Below are 24,570 nucleotides of genomic sequence, written 5' to 3' on the forward strand. Positions count from 1 at the left end.
TAAAATCCTCTTGCCACAAAATGCTCAAATCGCAAACCATACAGAACAAAGAAAACTTTATTATACTCCACAAAGGCAAATGGCCAAGTACCATGTAATGGCAAACACATCAGAATCACAACAGACATTTGTGAAGAGAACAAAAGGCCAGAAGGCCTGAACAGAGGCCTTGGACATAGCCAGAGACCACCTATGCCAATCCTGACTATAATACCCAGCAAAACTATCAATTACTACACATGGTTAAAATAACGTATTCCATGAAAAGCAATATCAAAACAGTACCTACCCACAAATAGGTCCCTTCACAAGATAATAGAGAGAAAATGCCAACTCACAGAGGCTAAGTACACTACACCAAGGATAACACAGGGCATAGTTATATTCACTTTTAAAAAAATCTAAACCAGACAAACACACAAACACACTACCACAACCCATATAAAAAACCACACAAACTAATAGTCATTGGTTAATCTCCCCCAAGGTCAGTGGTATCAAGTATCCATTAAAACAGGATTATTAACCACAGACTTGCTTCCTTCTCAAGATCTACTGCCTCAAAATTCCCAGTTAGCACCCAACAATACTGAGTGGTTTCCAATATCTTATTATTCACTTTCTTAGTCTTATGGCTAGAACACAAACACGGTAGGCAAGGTGTTCATAAGCCTCAGCACAAGGAGCTCAATAAAAGTGTAAGGTCAGTAAACTATTGTGTCATGAAATAATACAGTAATAATATATTCTCTAAAAGTTTAAAAACCTATTTGAAACACAAAAGTACAACTTCTTTCACTGGGGAAGGTCTCTTATACATAGAATTATGTGATATATACAATGAATACTATTTACAGATATCATGTTAAAAATCAGATTATCAGCTACCTCCATAGCTTCCAAATTTAGATTCATAAGGGGCATAGCATCAGTAAAGAAACTGTAACATTCTTAAGTTTTAATGTTATCATAGATTAAAATTGAGTAGATTCATAGTGAACTGAAAATAAGGGCGTTCTCTGTATTAACTATCACTAGTACTTCTATATGAGAAGTACATGGCAGAGAAAGATATTTCCTTAATTGAGTGAAGTGAAGTAGGAAGAATCACTGTGGATCTGGGTCCCTCTTTTGGTAGCAGTCCACATGAAATTTAAGAAGTTTCAGGTTTTTCTGCATGTCCTCACTCATGCCTGCCATTTTTTCTATCTTAATGCTATGATCCATGTGAAATTCAACTTCATAAAATTCTCTCTCACACTGGAGGCAATTAGCTATCCAGAAATCCTCCAAGACTCCCCGCCAATATTAGTACTGTAGAGTCATCCATCCTCATGGAATAAAGAGTTGTTGGATTCTGGTCATGCTGGTGCTGAGACAGCCATTGATGGACTAATTAAACCACATCATGTCATCCAATCTAATAAGTGTCCCTTTTCTTATACAGTCATCTTCCCATGTCTATTTCTCTAGAGATCATGACTAACTTATGATTCCAAATTTCACAGCGAAACTCACAATTCTATACTTAGCAAGAAATAATTTAAAAATCACTATGTATTTAATTTCTTTGTGGTGAATTATATACTTTAAAGAAGATAAACCTTCCATTAATCACAGGACAGGGAAGACTAAAGGTGCTGGATCTCTTTGAGTTGAGGGCAGCCTGGTCTACAGGGCTTGTTTGAGAAATGCCAAAACCATTACACAAAGAAACTCTGTCTCCAAAAGCAAAAAGAGGAACAAAGCAACAACCATAAAATTGTTTACAAAGAACAATTTAATGTTCTGGTCTATGTATCTAATATAAAGACACTACTACTCTAATCAGAATCGCCATTATCTCAATGAATTTTTTATTTCATCATTAGAAGTGCTTCTATTTTTGTCAATAGTTCAACATCTCCAAATATCTATAAAAGTAGAAAAACTGTTCCAATATAGTTTTTTAAAATAAATTTTAAGACTGGTACTTGTTATGGAGATCAGGTTGATTTAGAACTCACAAGCTGTACAACCATACCAAGCTGACTATTTTCTGTAGAAGACAAAAATGTAGAGGATAAAATCTGTTCCTCAGGGCTGGGTGTGGTGGTACACGCCTTTAATCTCAGCATTGTGGAGAGAAAGTCAGATCTCTAATTGACCTGCCTGAACTCCATAGTGAGACACTTTCTCAAAAGACAAACAAAATAAAGAAAAGGAAATGTTTATGTATTAAAACAAAACTTGCTATTTCACCAAATGCAAACTCATGTCTGTCCTTGTAAACATGCTTATATAATAATATAACATATCCACTAGCGAGCCTCGAGGTTTATTTTCCTTTAATCCAACTTAGAATTATATACATATTTTGTTTTTGGAGACAACTTTTATCTATACCCCTGCCTGTTGTAAAACTCACTCTGTAGACCAGGATGGCTTCAGCTTAGAGACCTGCCTGCCTCGAACTTTTCAAGGCACAGCTAGTATAGAAGTGTAAAGACATGATAGATATGACAACATCCATAATACCTTTATGGATTCAAACTACCGTCACATGAAAGAAATCTTGGACCTGTAGTTAAAATGGAAACATTAATTGAGTTCAGAAACACAAACAAGACAAGGGCAGACAGCTGCAGCATGTTGGTCTCCTTTCATGACCACACATGGTAACAAGTTAAAGACTCAGTATCAAACCCCAGAGAACCACTCAGGGTACCTTATTCCTGAAGACCAACAGAGCAAAACCATAATTAGATTTGGGTTGGAGATTCTTGCCTCTTGATCTCTTACTCTCCTACCTCTTTCTCTCTTTCTCTGTCTCTGTCTCTTTCTCCCTTGGAGTACCTCTCCTCCCTTTCCTTCTCTTCCCATGCTCACTAAATAAAGCATATAATATTAAAAATAAATGAAATTATGACTTGAAATTGAACAATTTTGGGTAAAGTGCACCCTTTTTTTCTCCCATACAACCTAATATTCCAATAGTACAAGTAAGATGGTAGACATAGCATTACCAAGTTGTTGTGTTCCTTATGCCCTTGGAGGATATTTGATTCCATTGTGAGCCTTGAGACAATGAACTGTAAAAACCAATCTTTTGTTTGGGGCCTTGAGCCCTAGCACACAGCTTTAATCCAAGAGTTTTCAACACACTAGATTTAATAAAGTTAGCCCTAGGTCAAGAGGCAGAGGAAGAAACCAGCTGACAGGGATAAAGAATAGGATGGATTTTGAGTGAACAGTTATTTGTGACATGATAGAGAAGTAAAAGGAGCTTTAGCTCTTAGATTTTGAGATCTTTACTTCCTTTGCCTTTGACTTATTGGACTTTAAGCTAGCATGGGTCTTTCTGACTTTGATCTCCTTGGGTGACTGCGGAGCTAGTGAGCCTTCAGTGCCTTTTCCATAGGAAAGAACACTGAGTAGGGATCACCTGATACTATCTTTGCCCCTCTAAGTTAGCAAGTTTTCTTCCCCAGAATCTGGCTCCTGAGTCTTTATTGATAAAAGAGTGTTTGGGATTTTCATTTCAAACAACATGCTGTAGCTTCTCTCCCTTTCTAGGCTTCTGACAATCAGACTTCCAGTTTACATGATATTTAGTATACTCTTTAAGAAGCCCAACACCTATCAAGTAGTGATCACATGGGAGGAAGGGTTAAAGGATTAGATTCAAGCTGGCCAGGCCTGTCTAGCCTAAGGTAAGGCTTTGTAACCCACCTAGTAGCTTTACTAATTTAATTACTAAATAAATATATGGACCTTCTCATCCCAATGCTATAAGAGAAGGCATTTCTTTTGCTCTGTTGGTTGCTTTTGCATCTGTCATAGAGTCCAACTTTGGATCATAGCTGACCCTAAGGTGATTTTAACAAGAATTATATGTCAGAATATTTCAATCAAAACTGAAAATACTACATTCTAAAATATTACTACCCAAGCAGGGCAGTGGTGGTGCACTCCTATAAGACTAGTGTTTGGGGATCAGAGACTAGAAGATATCTTTGGTTTCCCAGCCAGCCTTGTGTGCTGAATGGAGTCCAGGGCTCTCAAAGCAACACAAAGAAGCCCTGCACCAAAAATCCTAAATTCATTAATTAAATAAAAAATACAATGCTCATACTCTTTTTAAAAAAGAGCTGGAAAAGAGTGAGTTGGGTATATCATCATCACTGTACATTTATATTTTAAACATATGAGAAATTCTGGGTGGTACTGGCATATGACTTTGAATCAAGCACTCTGAAGCAGAGGCTTGGCTCCAGAGCAACCAAGGTTACCTCTACAGACCTTGTCTTGACAAATCAAAAGGCAGCCAGAGTAGGGGCATATAACTGTAATCCCAGCACTTGGGGAGAAAAAAGAGACAGATTTCTGTGAGTTTGAACCCCCTCAGGTCTAAAGAGAAGCATCTGGCACAAAAATGAAGAAGAGAAACCCAGTCTGAAAACTTCAAAAATAAAGATACACTAACAACAAATAGGCAAACCAAAATATAACAAAAAAAAAAAACCTAAAACAAACACATATGCAAATAAAAAAGAGAATATTAGACCAATATTCCTCATGAACATGGATGGAAAAATACTCAATGAAATACTCACAAGCCCAAACAAAGGAAACAGAAAAAATATCATGCACTTTGACCTATCAGCATGTAAACCAGTCATGATGGTGTGGTTAAATAGGCAGAGATCCATCTGGGTAATCCAGCATACAAACAATTCTGGGAAAAAGAAAAACCAAAACATGATCATTTCCTTGCATACTAGAATAGCATCAAGCACTGATCCATGCCAAAAGTCTAATAGGTATTAAAGACAGAAGGCACATACCTAAAATTAGTGGAGACAATATACAGCAAGCCTCTACCCAACTTCAAACTACATGGAGAGAAAATAAAAGCAATCCCACTGAAATCAGGGACAAGTCAAGGCTGTCCACTCTGTCAAATCTCTCCAATATAGTATTTGAAATTCTACCTAGAGCAATGACAACTAAAGGAGATCAAGGGGATAGAAATTGGAAAGGAGGAAGTCAAAGCATCACTATTCAGGCTGATAGTATTCAGAAGTGCCTCCAAAAATTCTACCAGGGAATTCCTATGGATGAAAACACCTTGAGGAAAGTGCCTGGATTCAGTTAACTAAAAACAATCATTTGCTACCATGTATACAAAGGACAAATGGGCTAAGAAATTAGGGAAATAACACACTTAACAATAGCCATAAATGAAATAAAGCCCTTTGTGTGACTCTTACCAAGGAAGTGAAAGACTCTGAAAAAAAACTGAAGAATTTGTCACTACATGGGAAGATCTCCCAATCACAGGGATCAGTAGGATTAGTGGAGTAAAAATGGACAATTTCACAAAGGCAAGCTACAGATTCAATGGAATTCCCATCAAAATAGTAACACAATTATTGTTTAGAGACCTTGATAGGACAACTCTCACGTTCTGAGGTTCTGCATCGCTGATATGGAGCTGTACTATAGAGCCACAGTGATTTAAAAAAATGCATGGGGATAGCATACAAACAGACTGGTGGGAGAATGGAATCAAATTCAAGACCCAAGAAAAGTGACACACCAAAGGACACTTCATTTTGACAAACAAGGTAAAACCATAGAAAGGAAAAGAGGTAGCATCTTAGAGAAAGGATACTGGTCTAACTGGATGTCTACTCTTAGAAAATGCAAATAGATTCATATTGGTCACGCTGCACAATACTCAAATACAAGTGGATCAAGGACCTTAATGTGAAACTAGAAAAAGGAAACCTAGTAGAAGAGAAATTTGGGAAGAGCCTTGAAGTCATTGGAAGACGAGACAACTTCTTGAACAGAACACTGACAGCTAAGATCAATAATTAGTGATTGGGTTTACATGAAATGGAGAAATTCTATAGAGCAATGGGCACATTAAAAAAAAACCAGCATGCAAACTGGGAAAAGATCTTTACCAACAGTATATCAAAGAGAGATAATATCCAAAATATATAAAAACAATTTTATCAAAAGAGCCACAACACACCTAATAAGCCAATTAAAAGTGTGGTATGGCCGGATGTGTTGGCACACACCTTTCATCCCAGCACTCAGGAGGCAGAGGCAGGCAGATTGCTGTGAGTTCGAGGCCAGCCTGGTCTACACAGCAAGTACAGGACATCCAAGGCTACACAAAGAAATCCTGTCTTGAAAAGCGAAAAAAAAAATGTGGTATTGCTCTTAACTGAGAATTCTCAACAGAAGATTATCTAATGGGTGAGAAGCATGCAATTGCTCAACATCCTTAGCCATCAGGAAAATGCAAATCAAAACAAATCTCATATTCCAATTTATACCTATCAGAATTATGAAGATAAAAGCATCAAGTGAGAGCACATGCTGGAAGAGAATGTGGCACAAGGGACTCATTCCTCCATTCCTGGTGGGGTGCAACCTGGTACAAACAATTTGGATATCAATCTGGTGGTTTCTCAAACAAAAGATCCATCTATGCCTCCAATGGACATATACTTACTAGATGCCCCACCATACAATAAGGGCATTTGCTCAACTTTCTTCATAGTTGAAATACTGGAAATAGCCAGAAAGTGGAAACAATCTAGATGAACCTCAACCACATAATGAATATTGTCAACCCAGGCCACTATTGTTGACAGTCTACATGAAATGGAAGAAGCTTTTACTTTTTCCTGCTTGCCCTCCCTCATGATTTCCATTTATTGTATGTTACTGCTGGGATCAATACAAAATCCGACCTCAGCAGGATTCTAACAGAGACTGGAGACAATTATCTATCCAGAAAGCCTCCAGGTCTGTATTTGTACTGTAGAGTCATCCAATGTATGGGCCTAACACTTACATGATTGTTGGGATTCTAGTTGTGAGAGAGCCATTGCTGGGCTACTTAGACCATATCCTGTAATCCAGTCTAATAAGTGCCTTCTTTGTTTTATAGTATCTTATAAGATTTTTTCCTTTAGTATCACTGACTGTTATGTGGTTCCAAATGTCACATTGAAACCCCCTCTTCTAAAATGTTCAAGCACCAATTTAAAACTAATAATGTATTTAATTTCTTTGAAGGCAAATTATATATTTTGAGTTTAGGATAATTTTTTTCAGATAAATTTTATCTTGTAGCTCTAGCTGTGATAGAGCTCACTATAAAAAGTAACAAGCTGAATAATAAAATATGACTGAAAAAAATAGATGAGAAATTTAAAACCCATATTGGTATATGATAAAGATTCACTTTTCATACAAATAGTAGTAATAATAAATATGTTTAGGGATCAGAGGCTTTCACTGTCATGCACTCAGTTGCCTGCACTAGGACCACCTCCTACTTGCAAGATCCCTTACCAAGACACCAAGAAAGAGGATGCAGGAAGTCCTGATGAGACTTGACAGGCTGGGGTTAATTGATAAGGGAGAAGGGCTCTCCCTCTCTGAGCACTAGGGAAAGAAAATAGGGGAGAGGAGGGAGGGCATGTGGGAAAAGAAAGAAATCAGACAAGGAGAATTGATTGGTTCTTAGAGAAAGTATTTTTTAATAAATCAATATAAAATTAAATACATGTCAGTTAAAGATACTTCAAGTAGAACTTACAAAGGCCACAATATGTACTGTGAAATTTTTTAAAATGTGGATTTCTGAAAACCCATCACTGTACATTCTCTCATGCTCTCTACAAGCCTGGCAAGCCTATCTTCCTCCAAGGCCTCAGCCAGTCTCGTTCTGGCTCTCTTCACCTTCTAGGCCTGTTTCTGGATGTCTGCAGTAGTCATTCCTCTTCTGTCATAAGATGGTGACAGCTGAAGAGACATTGGCCTTGTTACTCCTGGACTGTAGAAAGATAGTGACTGCTGAGGAGCCTCTTGTTCCTCTTCCAAACATGGGTGCTGGGCAAGGGTTAATTCTGAAGAAATGTGTAGATGCTTAACACCACTGGCTTCATCCTGCATTCCCAGTGCACTTTAGTTTACAGGGGTATTAGGATCCAGTGGATATGAAATGTTCCCTTTCCTGTCTCCAGACTGAGGGTCATTCAACCTCTCCAAAGCAGACAGCTGCTGGGGTTTCTCCAGATTCTCTTGGTCTTTCCTTCTCATGGTGATATTCCCAGGGTAAGAAGTTATTCTAGACATAGCCTTTTGGAAGATGCAACTGGTCAACCTCATAGGACCACTGGTAGTTTCCCCAAGTTGGCTTCTGGTTTTGGTTTTGGTCCTAAACTTTCTCTTGGCTTCCAAAGCCTTTCTCTTCTCCTGTATTTTCTCGGGTATCATGCTTCTTCTGAGTGCTCCCTTTGAAAACAAAGAGAAATGTAAACAGCACAGGATCTCATATACTACTAGTTATATACAATTGTCAGAGTTTTTGTTTTGTCTTTCCTCCATTTTCTCAAGATAAACAACTCTCAGATCAAGGTATAGAGTAAACTTCTCTGTGAAAGTTTCTAATACTCAAATATTAGGAAACAAAAACGTGGAGGACGAGGCAACATATTTTGAATCTTTACCAAGGTACCAAGGCTTGTGTTATGAAGGTTCTAGTTATGAGGCTTCTAATCCATCTAGGTCATGTGACTAGGGAGGATTAAAAGCTGGGCATGTCTGTCTCTAGTAAGCCAGTTGCAAACAGATTTCCTCTGTCTTCCTGTCAGGCTGCATCTCTCTGCTTTTCTTTCTCATGGTCACTGATGTTCCAAATCTACCCTCAGTGGCACACAGGCATCACTAGTGTAGCAGCCCTTTACTCACGTTTGGGCAAGAACACTAGCTGTCCAGAGAAGGACAAAGAATTGTAGAAATACATATCATAGATTAGAGTTGTCATTATGGACTGATGAATTATGTCCTACATTTCTTCCAAATAGTATAAGAAAATAGCAGCTTTCATAGGACACCAAGTTATATTTTTTGAGATAATTTCATTTTATAGTACAAATGTGCATGAACATGGGAGCTTTAAGTAGAAAGAGAAAACAAGGATAACCATTCCACAATTAATGTGAATTATGTACTCACGATCAAAGGCTGGCTTGGAACTGAGTTTCCTGAAGTCCCCTCCATGGTTGTAGAGTTTGTTCTTAAAGGCTCCACTGCAGAGACACAGACAGGGCTTGGGTAGCTGCAAATGACTGTCTTTCCAATCTAATTCTCCTTCTATATAGAAAAAGAGAGGGATAACTTAATTGCCAGGTAATGCCTCCCACAAATAAAGCAAAGCCTGTTCAGACTGTCAAGGAAACTGGGTGTGGTTTTATAGGACTTTAATCTCAGCAGCCCATAGGCAGTGGCAACCAGATCTTTGTGAGTTCAAGACCAGCCTGCTCTGCAAGGTGAGTCCAGGACAGCTAGGGCTGTGTTATACAGATGATCCCTGGGTTAAATAAGACAGGCTTGGTGGAGCACAGTTTAATTCCAGCAACTAGGAGTAAGAGGCAGGAAGTTTTCTGTGAATTTTAGGCCAGCCTTTTGCCAGCTCGTATAGGACAGTCAGGACACAAGAGAAACCCTGTTTCTAAAAACTGAGGAGAAGAAGAAAAAGAAGAAGAAGAAGAAGAAGAAGAAGAAGAAGAAGAAGAAGAAGAAGAAGAAGAAGAAGAAGAAGAAAATATAAAAAAAAAACACTGTCACAGTAAATGAGGCAGGCTTCAAACTCAGAGTGAGCTTCCTTCCTGTCCCTCCATAGTGTTGGGAATAAAGGTGTGTGCCACCAAGACTGGCATTAAGAAATCTTGAGAATTTAAAATCCTCTTGTCACAAAATGCTCAAATCACAAACCATACAGAACAAAGAAAACTTTACTAAACTCCACAAAGGTAAATGGCCAAGTACCATGTAATGGTAAACCCATCAGAATCACAACAGACATTTGTGAAGAGAACAACGGTCAGAAGGCCTGCACAGAGGCCTTGGACATAGCCAGAGACCACCTATGCCAATCCTGACTATAATACCCAGCAAAACTATCATTTACTACTCATTGTGAAAGTAAGGTATTCCATGAAAAGCAATATCAAAACAATACCTATATACAAATCCATCCCTACACAAGATAATAGAAGAAAAATGCCAACTCACAGAGGCTAAGTACACTACACCAAGGATAACAAAGGGCATAGTTAACTGCACTTTAAAAAAATCTAAACCAGACAAACACACAAACACACAAACACACTACCACAACCCATATAAAAACACCAAATAAACTAATAGTCATTGGTTAATCTCCCCCAAGGTCAGTAGTATCAAGTATCCATTAAAACAAGAATAATAACCATAGACTTGCTTCCTTCTCATGATCTACTGTCTCAAAATTCCCAGTTAGCACCCAACAATACTGAGAGGTTTCCAATATCTTATTATTCACTTTCTTAGTCCTACGGCTAGAACAAAAAGCATGGTAGGCAAGGTGTTCATGAAGACTCAGCACAAGGAGCTCAATAAAAGTGTAAGGTCAGTAAACAAATGAGTCATGAAATAATACAGTAATAATATATTCTCTAAAAGTTTAAAAACCTATTAGAGACACAAGAGTACAACTTCTTTCACTGGGGAAGGTCTCTTATACATAGAATTACGTGATATATATAATGAATACTATTTACCACAAGATCCATCTATACCTCTCCCGGGCATTTACCCACTAGATGTTCCATCATACAACAATAAAGGCAAACTATGTTCATAGCTGAGTTATTGGTCATAGCCAGAAACTGGAAAGAATCTATGTGTCCCTCAACTAAATAATGGACAAACAAACTGTGGTACATCTACACAAAGACCTACCACTCAGCAACAAAAAACAAAGACATCATGAAATCGGGAAGCAAATGGATGGGGCTGGAAAAGATACTGAGTGAAGTGAACCAGATCCAGAAGCACAAGCATGGTATGTATTCACTTGTAGGCAAATATTAGCCATACAATGAAGGATTGCCCTATTACAATACACAGACTAAAGAAGCTAAGTAACAAGGAGGAACCTTGGGAAGATAATTCACTCTGATTCAGAAGGAAAAGTAGAATAGACACCGAATGCAGTAGAATATAGAGAGTACAGGACAGGAGCCTTCCATAGTTGTCCTCTGAAATCCTCTACCCAGAAGGGAATAAGAGCAGAATGTTGTCACATATCCAGAAAGTCCTATGGATGAATACTATGGAGAGTAAAAGTCCTGTGGAGAATAGAAGGACCTGACGAAAGCAAGGATCTCCACAGGCTGATCAACAGAGCCAAAAAATAGGTGCCAAGTAGAGCCTCCAAAGACTGATGCACAAACAAACATCCATGCATGAACAGGACCTAGAAGCCCTGCTCAGATGTGTTCAGTAGGCTGCTTAGTCTCCATATGGGTCCTCTATTAAGGGGACCAGGGGCACTCCCTGCCATGGACTCAGTTGCCTGCACTATGATCGCCTCCCACTGGCTGGATACCTTACCTGGCCACAGAAAAAGAAGATGCAGGCAGTCCTGATGAGACTTGATAGGCTGGAGTCAGTTGATAAAGGAGAAAGTGTTTCCCTCTCTGAGGACTAGGGAAAGAAAATAGCTGAGAGGAGGAAGGGAGGGAGGGACCAATAGGAAAAGAGGAAAAGAGACTTGATTGGAATTTAAAGGAAATTTTTTTAATAAATTAAAATAAAAGATCCATAGAAGTAAAACAAAGTTCCTTCAAGGAGAACTTACAGAGGCCACAATATGTGCTTTCCTAATTTTTTAATTTAGTTTTCTTAAAACCCATCTCTGTTCAATCCCTCATGTTCTCTGCCTGTCTGGCAAGCCTGTCTTCCTCTAAGGCATCAGTGAGTCTCTTCTGGGCTCTCTTTACCTTCTGGGCCTTTCTCTTGATATCTGCAGTAGTCACACCTTCGCTGTAATAAGATGGTGACAGCTGAAGAGACACTGGAATTGTTACCACTGGACTGCTGAGGAGCCCCTTGTTCCTTTTCCAAATATGGACCGTGGGCAGAGATGAACTCTGAGGAAGTGTGCAGATCCTTAAGACCACTTTGCATATTGCCACCATCCTGCATTCCCAGTGCAATTTGGTTTACAGAGTTTCTAGGATCCAATGGACATAAAAATCCCCCTTTCCTGACTCCACCGTCCTGCAACCTCTTCAAAGCACACAACTGCTGGGGTTTCTCCAGGTTCTGTTGGTCTTTCCTTCTCTTGCTGATATTCCCAGGGTAGGAAGTTATTCTAGACACAGGCTTTTGGAAGATGCAACTGATCAACCTCATAGGACTTCTGGTAGTTCCACCAAGTTGGTTTTTGGGTTTGGCCTTGAATTTTCTCTTGCCTTCCAAGACCTCTCTCTTCTTTTGTAGTTTCTGGGGTATCATGCTTCTTCTGAGTCTTCCCTTTGAAAACAAAGAGAAATATAAACAGCACAGGATCACATATACTACTAGTTATGCAGAATTTTCTCTGTTCATGTCTCTTCTATCCCTCCTTTTCTCTGAAGAAACAAATATCAGACCACAGTATAGACTAAAGTCATCTGTTAAAGTTTCTACAACTCAAGTATTTAGAACCCAAAAGTATGTAGGGTGAGGGCCAAGATTTTGATTCTTCCCAAGGTCCCCAAGGCTGCTATAATAAAGGTTCTAGTTACCAGGCTTCTAAGACATCTAGGTCATGTGACTAGCAAGGACAAAAAGCTGAGGGTGTCTCTACAAAGCCAGCTGCTGACATCTTCCCTCCATCTTCTTTTCAGTGTGCTGCTCTCAGCTTTTCCTTCTCATGGTCACTGATGGTCCAAACCTACTCTCAGTGGCACACAGGCATCACTAGTGTAGAAACCCTCCGTTTAAGTGGGTAAGGAATATTACCTGTTCATTCAAGGACAGAAACCATCCAACTATACATTTCCTAGATCAAAGTTGGCATTATGGCCTGATGAATTGCAGCCTACATTTCTTCCAACAAGTATTAGCATGAAGTGAGTAGCTTTTCACAGGACATTAAGTTATGGGGCTTTTTTGACATCATATTATGTTAAAGTACAACTGTGCACTAAATTAAGGAGATTTAAATGTAAAGAGAAAAATCAAGGATGAACATTCCACAATTACTGTGAATTATGTACTCACGATCAAAGGCTGGCTTGGAACTGAGTCTCCTGAAGGCCCCTCCATTGTTGTAGAGTTTGTCCATAAGGCTCAATTACAGAGATATGGACATGGCTTGGCTTGCTGGAAATGACAGTGTCTTTTCATTCTAAAACTTCTTTTATATAGGAAGAGAGATAGATAAATTAATTATCAGATAGTCTACCTTACAGATAAAGCAATGAGTGTTAGCCTGCAGGGAAGCTGGGCATGGTTGCACAAGCCTTTAATCTCAGCACCCCTATCACAGTGGCAGGCAGATCTCCTAGAGTTCAAGGCCAGCCTGGTCTGCAAAGTGAGTCAAGGACAGATAGGGCTCTGTTATGCAGAGTAACACTGTTTTAAGAAAGCCACACACATTAATCCCAGCAAATGGGAGGACGAGGCAGATGGTTCTGAGTTTCTGGCCAGCCTGGTCTACCAAGCAAGTCCAGGATAGTCTTGACTACAAGAGAAACCCTGTTTCCAAAAACAAAAAACAAACAAACAAACAAAAAAAACAAACAAAGGAAGAAAAGAAAAGAGAAAACCAAAAAACACTGTCAAGGAATCAACTAGTTGATGAGCTGGTACTTAATATAGCCCATGAATAGAATGGGTGGTTTATTATAAGCTGTGGATAAAATGATAGGTGGACAATCCATCAGAGATCCTGTCTCCAATGCTTGGGACTTGAAAATACTTAAATCTTTATACAAATAGACAAAAAATGATTTCTGAAGTTAATATGGTCATTTCACTATACTAATACTCTTAAAGATTACAATCAAAGAACTGTTTATAAACCAGGTTTGGTGGCACATGCCTTTAATTGCAGCAGTTAAGAGGCAGAGACTGCTGGCTCTCTGAGTTTCAGGTCAGCCTCGTCTACAGAGATAGTTCTAAGACAACCCAACACTTTACACAGAGAAACACCGTCTCTATAAACAAAATCAGACACAAACCAACAACAAGAACATTGTTTATAAAGAACAATTGGATGTTCTAATCTATGTGGACAGTATAAAGAAACCGCTGATCTTATCAGCATACCCATTCATTATCTCACCAACATTTTCATGTCAGCATCTTCAGTACTTCCACTCTCCTCCATAGTTCAACATCTCCAAGTACATTCTATAAAAATAATAACAAAAATTTTCCATACAGATAATTTTCTTATACCTTTTTTAGACAGATTCTTGCTTTGGAGATCAGGCTGAACTGCAATTCACAGAGATCCTCCTGCCTCTGCCTTCTTCACTGTGGGATTAAATAAAGTTGTGTCTGACACACACAACCCAGCAGTTTTTGTATAGGATAAAATTGGAGGATGTTTATCTGTTCGTTTGGGTAGGGTGAGGTGGTGCACTCCTTTAATCTCAGCACTGGGGAAAGAGAGACAAACAGATCTCTGAGGAGACCAGCCATTCTACATAGTGACACCCTTTCTCAAAATCAAATAAAACTAAAGAAAAGTAAATGTTTATCAATAAAATATCCAAAATACTTACAATGTGCATTGTAGAAATAACACAAATGGATGTGTTAGTTAATACAATATGTAGGTATTATAACAGAAATTGTTCATTTGGGTATTGAAATTTCATGTCAGTCATGGTAAATTTTGTGTGTGTGTGTGTGTGTTTGTGTGTGTGTGTGTGTATCCATTTATGAGCGTCTTTGATAATTTTCCTTTAATCCATCTTAGAATTACATACATATTTGTTTTTTCTAGACAAACTTTCTGTGTAGCCCTGGCTGTCCTGCAACTCACTCTGTAGAAAAGGCTGTCCTCTAGTCAGGCATCTGTCTGCCTCTGCTTCTTGAATGCTGGGATAAAGGTGTGTGGCACCACTGCACAGCTAGAATTAATTTTTTTGTTTTATTTGCCTCTATGTAAACTTGCTGCAATTACATACCAATCTATGTTCTGACCCTAATGATAAGCCATTAACCCTTTATACCACCTAATACAAAGGGCTATACCTTAGGAAAAAATTAATTCTATTTATTTATATATTTATTGGTTTGGGTTTTTTTTCGAGGCAGGATTTCTCTATGTAGCCTTGGCTGTCTTGACTACCTTTGCAGATCAATCTGACTGCCTCTGCCCCCAGAGTGCTGTGATTAAGGGTTTGTGCCACCACTACACAGCTATTTTTTTTTTTACATATTTTCCTCTATATAAACTTATAAAATTAAATTTAAATCTATATTTTGTCCCAAATTCCCTAATACTTATGTCATTGATCCTTTATATACCCTAATAAAAACATGCTATACCTTAGGAAAAAATAACTTTCTTCATTTACTTATTGGTTTTGGTTTTGGTTTTGTTTTGTTGTTTTCAGACAGGGTTTCTCTGTGTAGTCTTGGCTGTTCTGGAATCACTTTATATACCTAGCTGGCCTCAAACCCAGACATCTGCCTGCCTCTACCTCCCAAGTGCTGGGATTAAAGGCATGGGCTACCATGACTGGCTATGAATCTTAATTCTAATATAATTTAATTCCAAATCACCACTTTTTCTATGGCTTCATAAAATGACATTCAGTACTCCCTTCCCCCGCCCCCCATTTCTATCAGCATCTCACTTTGTAACTCTGGCTGACCTGGAACCTAAATCTTCCTGCCTGTGCCTACTGAGTTAAAGGTCTACTTTATTGAGCCCTGCTTCATTTATACCTTCCTCCATGTTATTGTTCCGTTTTTTCTTTATTAGTTTGCACTTGTGCCTTTGGATTGCTAGGTAAGTGCTCTATCAATGGCCTACAATCCAGGCCTTTCACATTAATTGTTAAAAGATGGCTTTACTAAATTGCCCAAGTTGACCTTGAATGCACTTTGTACTGTAGCCCATGGAAGCCTTGAAATTGTGATTTCCTAGTTATGCTTGTAAGAGACAAAGATCCAGCCCAGCAGTGGTGGCACATACCTTTAAACCCAGCATTTGGGAGGCAGCAGTAGGTGGATCACTGTGAGTTTGAGGTCAACCCCTTGTACAAACCAAGTCTAGGACAGTCAAGGCTACACAGAGAAACCCTGTCACGGAAAGACAGACACAGAGACAGAGAGACAGAGAGACAGAGACAGACAGATACAGAGAGAGACAGAGATTCTTCTGTCCTTGCATTCCTGGTGCTTAGATAAAGGTGTGCATGATGACACCCAGTACCATACTGTGTAGAGGATAAAATTAGAGAATATTCATGTTTTTCATTGTGGTCATGTATTAGGAAAATAACCTGGGTCAATTTTACTAGAAATTATGTTCATTTAACCTGAAAACTCATTCTACACTTTATTTTTCAGTTCTGGGGATACAACTTGGGACCTCATATTTGGTAGGAAATTGCTCAGCCCTTGAGCATGAGCTGGAGGTAGAGCCCAGAACTTAATTATTTTCATGTTTCAAAATACTAGCAACAAATGGTTTTAGGATTTGGAGTGTTAATATCTTTGCCTTCTCCTTCTTTTCCTCCCTCCCCTCCTTCCTCCTCCTACTCTTTCTTCTTGTATTTCTTATTTCTTCTACATCATCATTTTTTTCTTTTTCCTTTTCTTCTTCTTTTTCTGATTTTTTGAGATAGGTTTTTTCTATGTAGTCTTGGCTATCCTAGACTCATTTTGTAGACCAGGCTGGTCTCCAGATCACCAAGATCACCCTGCCTCTGCCTTCCTCAGTACTGTGAGTACAGGGGTGAGCCACAGTGCCCACCTCACATCTTTTCTTTACCACTTATTTCATGTTCTTTAGGTATTTATCTTTTCTTTTATCCCCAACCCTTATTGGTCAAAGAATACTACATTCAGCAGTAATCTGGTACATGTAAGAATACAGGGTTACATTTCCTAAAAGACGAGAGGTCCCTCTATGTGTCCTAATGTAGTAAACCTTTCTTTCAGTTTCTACTGAACACAGCAATATCCATTGGTTTTCTGAAGCATAGTCTCATCATCACATATTAGCACTTTGCCAAGTAAAGCAGCTGTTGAAAATTAAGTATCTCTGATGTTTTGTGTCTTCAGACTGAACTGCATATTCATATTTCATTCCACATTCAATCAAATCAAGTACCATCAGTCCTTCCTGGTCCTTCCCTATAGTGCTGTGGAACAGGGGAAATTGATTTTAACAATGCTATTTCATAGCAATTTCCCACCAAGTGTGAGCCTCAAGTTTGATTCCTAGCACTCAAAAGTGGATTGTAGAGGACCAGTCAGTCATCCACTCATTAACCAGGGTTCCTTATTCCATCTCCAGTCTCACTAGATCACGGATTCCTACTGTCCCAGCTGGAGCTGTAGTAGGTAACTCTGCACACTGCAACCAGCATTGTCACGCAATACTCTTAAAGGTCCTCTCTGAACTTTTTGAGTGTAGTAGACTTGGGGTTGTGAGTAATCAACATATTCACATCCATGTAGTACAGTTCCACAAGGGCAGTGGCTCAGGGTGATGAGGAAAAAATGTGAAAATCTTGAGAGTGCACTCAGGAGTCAGTAGTAAGTAGATCTATGTGAGTGTGAGACCTGCCTGATACCGTGAGTTCAAGGAAACCCAGAGCTGAGAGAGAGAACAGTCTCAACACACACACACACACACACACACACACACACACACACACACACACACAACCTATACTATTTTTAGGACCTAGAGAGACAAGTATTTTCTTTGCTGTTTTCCACTTTTGTTTTCTTAATGTGAAAATTTCTTGAAATCATTAGAGGAAATATGCATGCAAAAATAAATGACAAACAAAAGCCCCAAACAAACAAAAACAAAAACAAAACAGAAAACACAAGTACTTCTGCATCTAGTCTGGATGACTGGAGTCTTCAAAGCAATGTTAACAATGGCACAAAGAATGCCCAAGCTCACCTGTTAGTGCTGAGTTGAAAGAAATCAGACATTATTCTTAGATTTGCCGTGTGTGCAACACACAGGCCAATGAAAATGCTGACTGCACTTCCTTGTGTGGTAGCTTTGGGGTATGACTACCAATGATTTTGTTCATGCTGTATTTGTCTATCCAGAGTTTCAGCCTGCAATCCTGACATAGACACTATCTGTGTGTGTGCACTAGGAACCAACTCCCATGTATGTATGTTTGAGATCAATATTGCCACTAGATATAGAATTCTGCTCTGAGAAATTATGTCTCATAATTTTATCTACTGCTAACTGCCATTCTTGATTCACTTATATGGCCAATGTTTTCCTATATTCACTAGAAAGTTTCTCATTGGCTTATTATTATTATTATTATTATTATTATTATTATTATTATTATTATTATTATTATATTATCTGAATACAGGACCTCTTGAGTTCTAGCAAATATGCCATTGGCCCATGTCTCTAGCTCTCACTAGCTTTTCTTTGTAGAACAGTATAGAGTTTAGTCTCGTTAACCTGGACAGCATGGATTAAAGAATGTGGATTTGTTTAGATATGTAGTTTGAGATCTTCTCTGCTTTGGAACATACATGAATGTCATAGGTTGTTTGTTTGTTTGTTTTGAGGATGGGGAAGTTTTTTTCTTGCTCATTTTTCGTACCACAAGGCTCACCTGAAATTTGCTATAATTCCTGTATATGCAGGGATACCCCTGTGTGTCCTATACTCCTGCCTCCACTGCCAAAGTGCTGGGATCAATACCAAGTAGTCTCTCATCCAGCTTGCCCTGGATCCTTTTGTCTCTTTTGTCCCACACTGTAGGAGAAGTGACTTATATTCTGTACAACCAATTAATTACATTAATGAAAATAATAAGAAAGGGTTTGGAAAATGGATGCCAATTTGTTAGTCCTTACACAAAAGAGGATAACACAAAAATCAATAAACATGTAAAGAAATATTCATCTTCTTTAAATAATGGCGATTTTTAAAAAAAAAGTCACAGTAAAACACTATTATACATACTTTACTTAGGTAAAGTGAAACTGATAGGAAGTATGGGTGCTGAGTCCAATCAAAGGAGGCTAATGGGAATTTAAGCTAGCCAGTCAACCCTAAGAACTCCTGAGTAGTATTTCTAACAGCCGTATACACTATATAAGTAAATTGAACCAGGCATGGTTACCTAAGACCTTGTTCCCTTGCACAAAGCCAATCACTGCTGCCAACATCTTCAGTTTTCTACTCCGGTGGTGGAAGCCAAAGTCATAATACCTGTGAACAGGAATTTAAGCAGAAATTTTTAACAAGAGAATGCATAAAAATGCAGTGTCTGCAAGAGACAGAACTCAATATGGCTCATTACATTGAATAATTCATTTTTATCTAGGAAGACATAGACAAAATACAGATGAAGGTAGTGGCCCTGACATCAAGCGGTGCCACTGAAAAAGTGTCCTGAGGAACACTGATGTCCCAAAAGCATGTTTTGCTTTTAAGCTCAGACTTTATAAGTACAGAATCATAAATGTACTAATGAAATGAAAGTTAAAGTAAAGGTGACTGGAGAAAAAAATACCTGTCATGTGGCTCCTGCAATGAGAACCTGCTCCTCTCTTTGGAAGTGATGATGGTGGATTTACTCAGCCCTAAAGAAAATGTTACTTGGTATAGTTTTTTTTTAATGCATGTAATTACAGTGTGGATGGACTGCAGTTGTGAATCAACCCCTCCATAAGAGAAAAGGAAAATGTTATTTACATCACTACTTCCTGTTCCTAGTCTCTTCCTGTTATACCAGGACGTGAGTACTAGTAGAACAGGAAGAGAGACTCCAACCTGACACCAAGGTGAAGAAGGAGAAGGAGGGGCTGGGGAGAGAGAGAGAGTGAGAGAGAGAGAGAGAGAGAGGGAGAGAGGGAGAGAGAGAGAGAGAGAGAACAGGACATGACATTGTTGAATCGTTGAATCCTTGCGCTGTGTGTAAAAGATGAAGTTCCTAATGGTCTCACAGCATAAGGCACTTTGCACAAATACCTAAACATGCTCTTCAGGCTTAAAAATGGAATAACCAGGGAGAAGTAGAGTCAGCTATTGGAGAATTATAGACAGGCATGTGTGTTCACCAAGACTCTTCTTTTTTTAGGATTTTCCCCCTTTCTTTTCTTTTTCACTGTGGTACTCTGTCACGTGCAGGCTCTTGTCAATGTTGCTTGCCATAGCTTTAATTTCTGTTCTCAGCTGCTCCTCAGTACTTTTCAGGTTGAAGGAATCATCATATTTGATCAAACTGATGGGTAAGACAAGATGACCAAAGCAAGCTAATCTTTCAATATGATGAAGATAGGTCTCTGCCAGCTTTGGAAAGTCAAAGTTTATTGCCACATTCACAGCTTGTTGTACCAGTACCTCGGGTAAACAGATCAGTGCAAACGAGTTGCAGCATGTGACATTTCAGAAATCGTGAAAGACATGATTTGAATGCTTCTGCCTCGTGTTAGCATGGATATAAAAGTAACAGTAACCCAGCTGAGAAATCTTCTTGGCCAGTAATTCTACTCTCTGAAGAGAGTTGTAATGTCTTTAAAAAATTGTGTAGGTGTTTTGATAGGGATTGCATTGAATCTGTAAATTGCTTCTGGTAAGATGGCCATTTTCACTGCGTTAATTCTCCCGATCCATGAACCAGGGAGATCCTTTCATCTTCTGATGTCATTTTCAATCTCTTTTTTTCAGAGATTTAAAGAACTAATCCTTCGTTTGCTTGGTTAGAGTTACCCCCTAGATATTTTATATTGCCTGTAGCTATTGTGAAGGGCGTAGTTTTTCTAATTTCTTCTTCTGCATGATTTTCATTTGTGTATCAGAAGGCTACTGACATTTTTTGAGTTAGTTTTGTATCCAGCCAATTTGCAGAAGGGGTTTATCAGCTGTAAGAGTTCTCTGGTGGAATTTTGGGGGTCACTTATGTACACTATCATATCATCAGCAAAGAAGGATAATTTGACTTCCTCCTTTCCCATTTGGATCCCCTTGATCTCCTTTTGTTGTCTTATTGCTCGGGATAGAAATTCAAGAACTATACTGAAGAGATATGGAGAGAGTGGGCAGCGCTGTATCATGAAGCTTCATTATGTCATTCTGGAAATTGGTTTCTCCTGTGGTTGCCATCGCTTTTGGCCCCTCCCACTTGTTTGCTGACCTGGATACAAATTTAACTGATCTGTAGAGCAAGTTCTGTCATGAGAGCAGTCTCCATTGCTTGGATATTGTCCTTCTTCGGGTCCAGCTGTTCAAGCAAGGGAGTGAGGTAAGACACAGCTTTTGCCTGTTCCATTTTTTTGCTCTAGCTACGATATCCCTACCAGATAAAGTGATGGGAATATTCTCCTCCTGAAGAGGAGATGGGTTTTCCAGCAAGCCCATTTCAAAAATTGCTGTTTCAAACAATAATCTTCAAACTCATTTCCTTTCGTGGAAGTCACATCCGAAGTTTCGATTCTTAGATCCTTTGGAGGGAGTTTTAACGTGTTTTTCCCGGTCATCACCAGGTTTAATACCGGCGGCCATGCTCTGTGCTTGCTGCAGAGTGCCATTATTGATTGTGCTGGAGTTTTCCAAATGGTTCATCTGTTACTGCCCCCTCCTCCTAGGCCACCGCTGCCCTTCACAGGGCCCCGCAGCTGACCCTTCTGACTGGACAGACCCACTATAACTGGGTTCTCTGTTCGGGCCCTGCTCATGCTTTGTCAACTGCAAAGGTGTCTCTTTGAAACTCCAAGCTTTTCAAAGTCAGTAGAGAAACTGAAATAATAGTTTATGAGGCTCTCCAAAATGGAGAGATAAATAAATTCAATATGACCAATTTAGTGCAATTCGGGCAAGCACCTATAAGTCTCTCAAGAGGAAGCAGCAGCAGCAGCAGCAGCAGCAATAGTTAACTTGCTCTCATGCACCAAATCAACTTTTTTTTTAAAGCCCTCTAACAAGCTTGGATTTTATCTGAATTCGCGCCAATCAGTTTCAACTGCAGAGGTGTCTTTTTTTTCCCCAATGAATCTGGTTCCCATGCCCCATGGCTCAGGCCCAAATTCTCCCACCAAGACCCTATAATAATATCTTTATGCATCAATTACTGTCACATAAAAAAGTCTTGGAATTGTATTTAAAACCTTTATTGATAGTCTACTATTACAACAGAGTTTCAGAAAAACAAACAAGATAAGTGCAAGACAATGCTGTAGACAGCTACAGCATGTGAGTCTCCTTCCACTAATGTAAGGGAGAAAAAGTTAAATGCTTAGTTTAAAACACTAAAGAACCCTTCAGGCTATATTATTCCTGCAGACTGAAAGAAAATAAAAATAATTACAGCAGGGTATGAGATTCTTGCTTGTAATCTAAGCAGATGGATCAAATTGAGGGCCTACCAGGCCCGCATAATAAGACATCAATCATCACCAAATTTTAAAAAAATTATACCATAAAATTGAACAATTCTGAGTAAAGTGTCCCTTTATTTCTCCCACCCAACCTCATATTACAAAACTACTTGTCAGATGATAGACCGAGCATTACAGGGGGATTAGTATACGTGCTGTGCTGCAGGATCTTTGGTCTCATTGTGATCCCTGAGATTGTGAACTGTACCAACCTCTCTTTGATTCCATTCTAATCCCTGAGGTTGTGAATTATAAAATCCTGTCTTTTGTTTAAAGTGGTTGAGCCCTAAAACACATATTTAATCTAAGAGCTTTCTCTACACCAGATTTAGTAAGGTTAACCATAGGTCAAGTGGCAGTGCAAGAAACCAGCTGACAGGAATTAAAGAATGGGATAGATTTATGGTTGAACAACATTTGTGAAAGGGTATAGAAGTAAAAGAATACTTAGCTCTTTATATTTTGAGGTCTTCACTTTCTTGGCCTTTGGCTTTTTGAGATTTGACCTAGCAAGCCTTTGGTTTGCAGATTCTGGGCTTTTCCTCTTGGCCTGTCTGCTGAGCTACTGAGCCTTCAGGGCCTTTTCCATAGGAAAGAGCACTGAATAGGGATCACCTGATACTCTCTCTGCCCCTCTGAGTTAGCAGGTTTTCAACCCCAGCATCTGGCTCCTGAGTCTTTATTGATCAAATGGAATGTTTGGGAATGTTCATTTCAAACAACATGCTGTAGCTTCTCTCCCTTCCCAGCCCTCTGACAATCAGACTTACAGTTTATATGATATTTAGTACCCTCCTTAAGAAGCCCAACACCTGTCAAGCAGCGATCCCATGGGAGGGAGGGTCAAAGGATTAGATTCAAGCTGGCCAGGCCTGTCTAGCCTGAGTGAAGGCTTTGTAAGCCACCTACGAGCTTCACTAATTTAACTGCTACGTAAATACATAGACCCTTGTCATCTCAGTGCTATAAGAGAAGGCATCTCCTTTGCTCTGTGGGTTGCTTTTGTATCTATCCTAGAGTCCTACTGTGGATCACAGCTGACCTAAAGGCTATTTTCACACAAAATCTATTTCAGAACATTTCTATCAAAACTGAAAACACTATAATTTAAAATACTACTACTCAAGCCAGGCAGGGGTGGTGCACACCTTTGATCCCACCCCTGGGAAGCAGAGGCAGGAGGATCTGTATGATTTCCAAGCCAACCTAGTCCTCATAGTTGTTCTCTGAAAGACTCCATCTAGCAGAGGATCAGAGCAGAATCTTGGCCTCACAGCCAAACTTTGGGCAGAGCACAAGAAGCTATTGCTTTCTGTCTGATTGCCCTCAACCATTGCCTGCCATTTTATCTATCTTAAGAAATTCAACTTCATCATGATTCTCACAGAGACTGGAGTCAATTAGCTATCCAGAAATCCTCCAGGGCTATATTTGTACTGTAGAGTCATCCAACCTCATGGGCTTAACAGTTACTGGATTCTCAGCCTTCTAACCAGAAGGCTGCCATTGCTGTAATCCAGTCTAATAAGGTCCCAATTTGTTTTAAAGTAATTTTTATAAATTCTTTCCCTTAAAGAACCACGAGTAATTTATTATTTCAAATCTCACAATGAAACCCACTATTCTATAATTAACAAACAGTAATTTAAAAACAACTACGGAGATCTGTCTGTCTCTGCCTCCAGAGTGCTTGGATTAAAGGCTTGTGCCCACAGGCCAGGCTCATTTCTTATCTTTGTACAGGTCTGAAAGCATTGACTGAATCAGATAAATCCCAGTTTGTAGCACTGATTGAGCCAGCCACCTTCAGCCACCATGATGCCCTTATTCCTCACCTCTCTTTCCCTTAAAAATTTTACCTGTTTTTCAGGGTCAAAAACAGAATCTCTTATAACTTTATCATATAATCATCAGAAAAGTTCCTTTAATCTTTTACTGTTAGACAAGCCTGTCTGGTACTGAGAAAAAAGGAATTCTTTATGATAGATAGTGTGTATTGAAAAGGATTAGCAAGTCTCTGAAAGCCTTTTCTCAGGTACTTTATGATCTAAGCACAGAAGTAACACCGAATCCTAATTATTGACACTGCAATTTATAAAAGTAGGGGCATGAGTATAG

At 39.1% G+C, this 24,570-nt stretch overlaps 1 protein-coding gene across 1 annotated transcript in view; it reads left to right on the top strand.

Annotated features, from left to right (window-relative positions):
* The window catches only part of LOC311598614 (methyl-CpG-binding domain protein 3-like 2B), a 199,368-nt gene that overhangs the window by 152,883 nt on the left and 21,915 nt on the right, over nucleotides 1-24,570 (top strand). The window lies entirely within an intron of this gene.

The sequence above is a fragment of the Acomys minous genome (genome assembly GCF_964271855.1).
Source record: "Acomys minous genome assembly, chromosome: 5".
NCBI lineage: Eukaryota > Metazoa > Chordata > Mammalia > Rodentia > Muridae > Acomys > Acomys minous.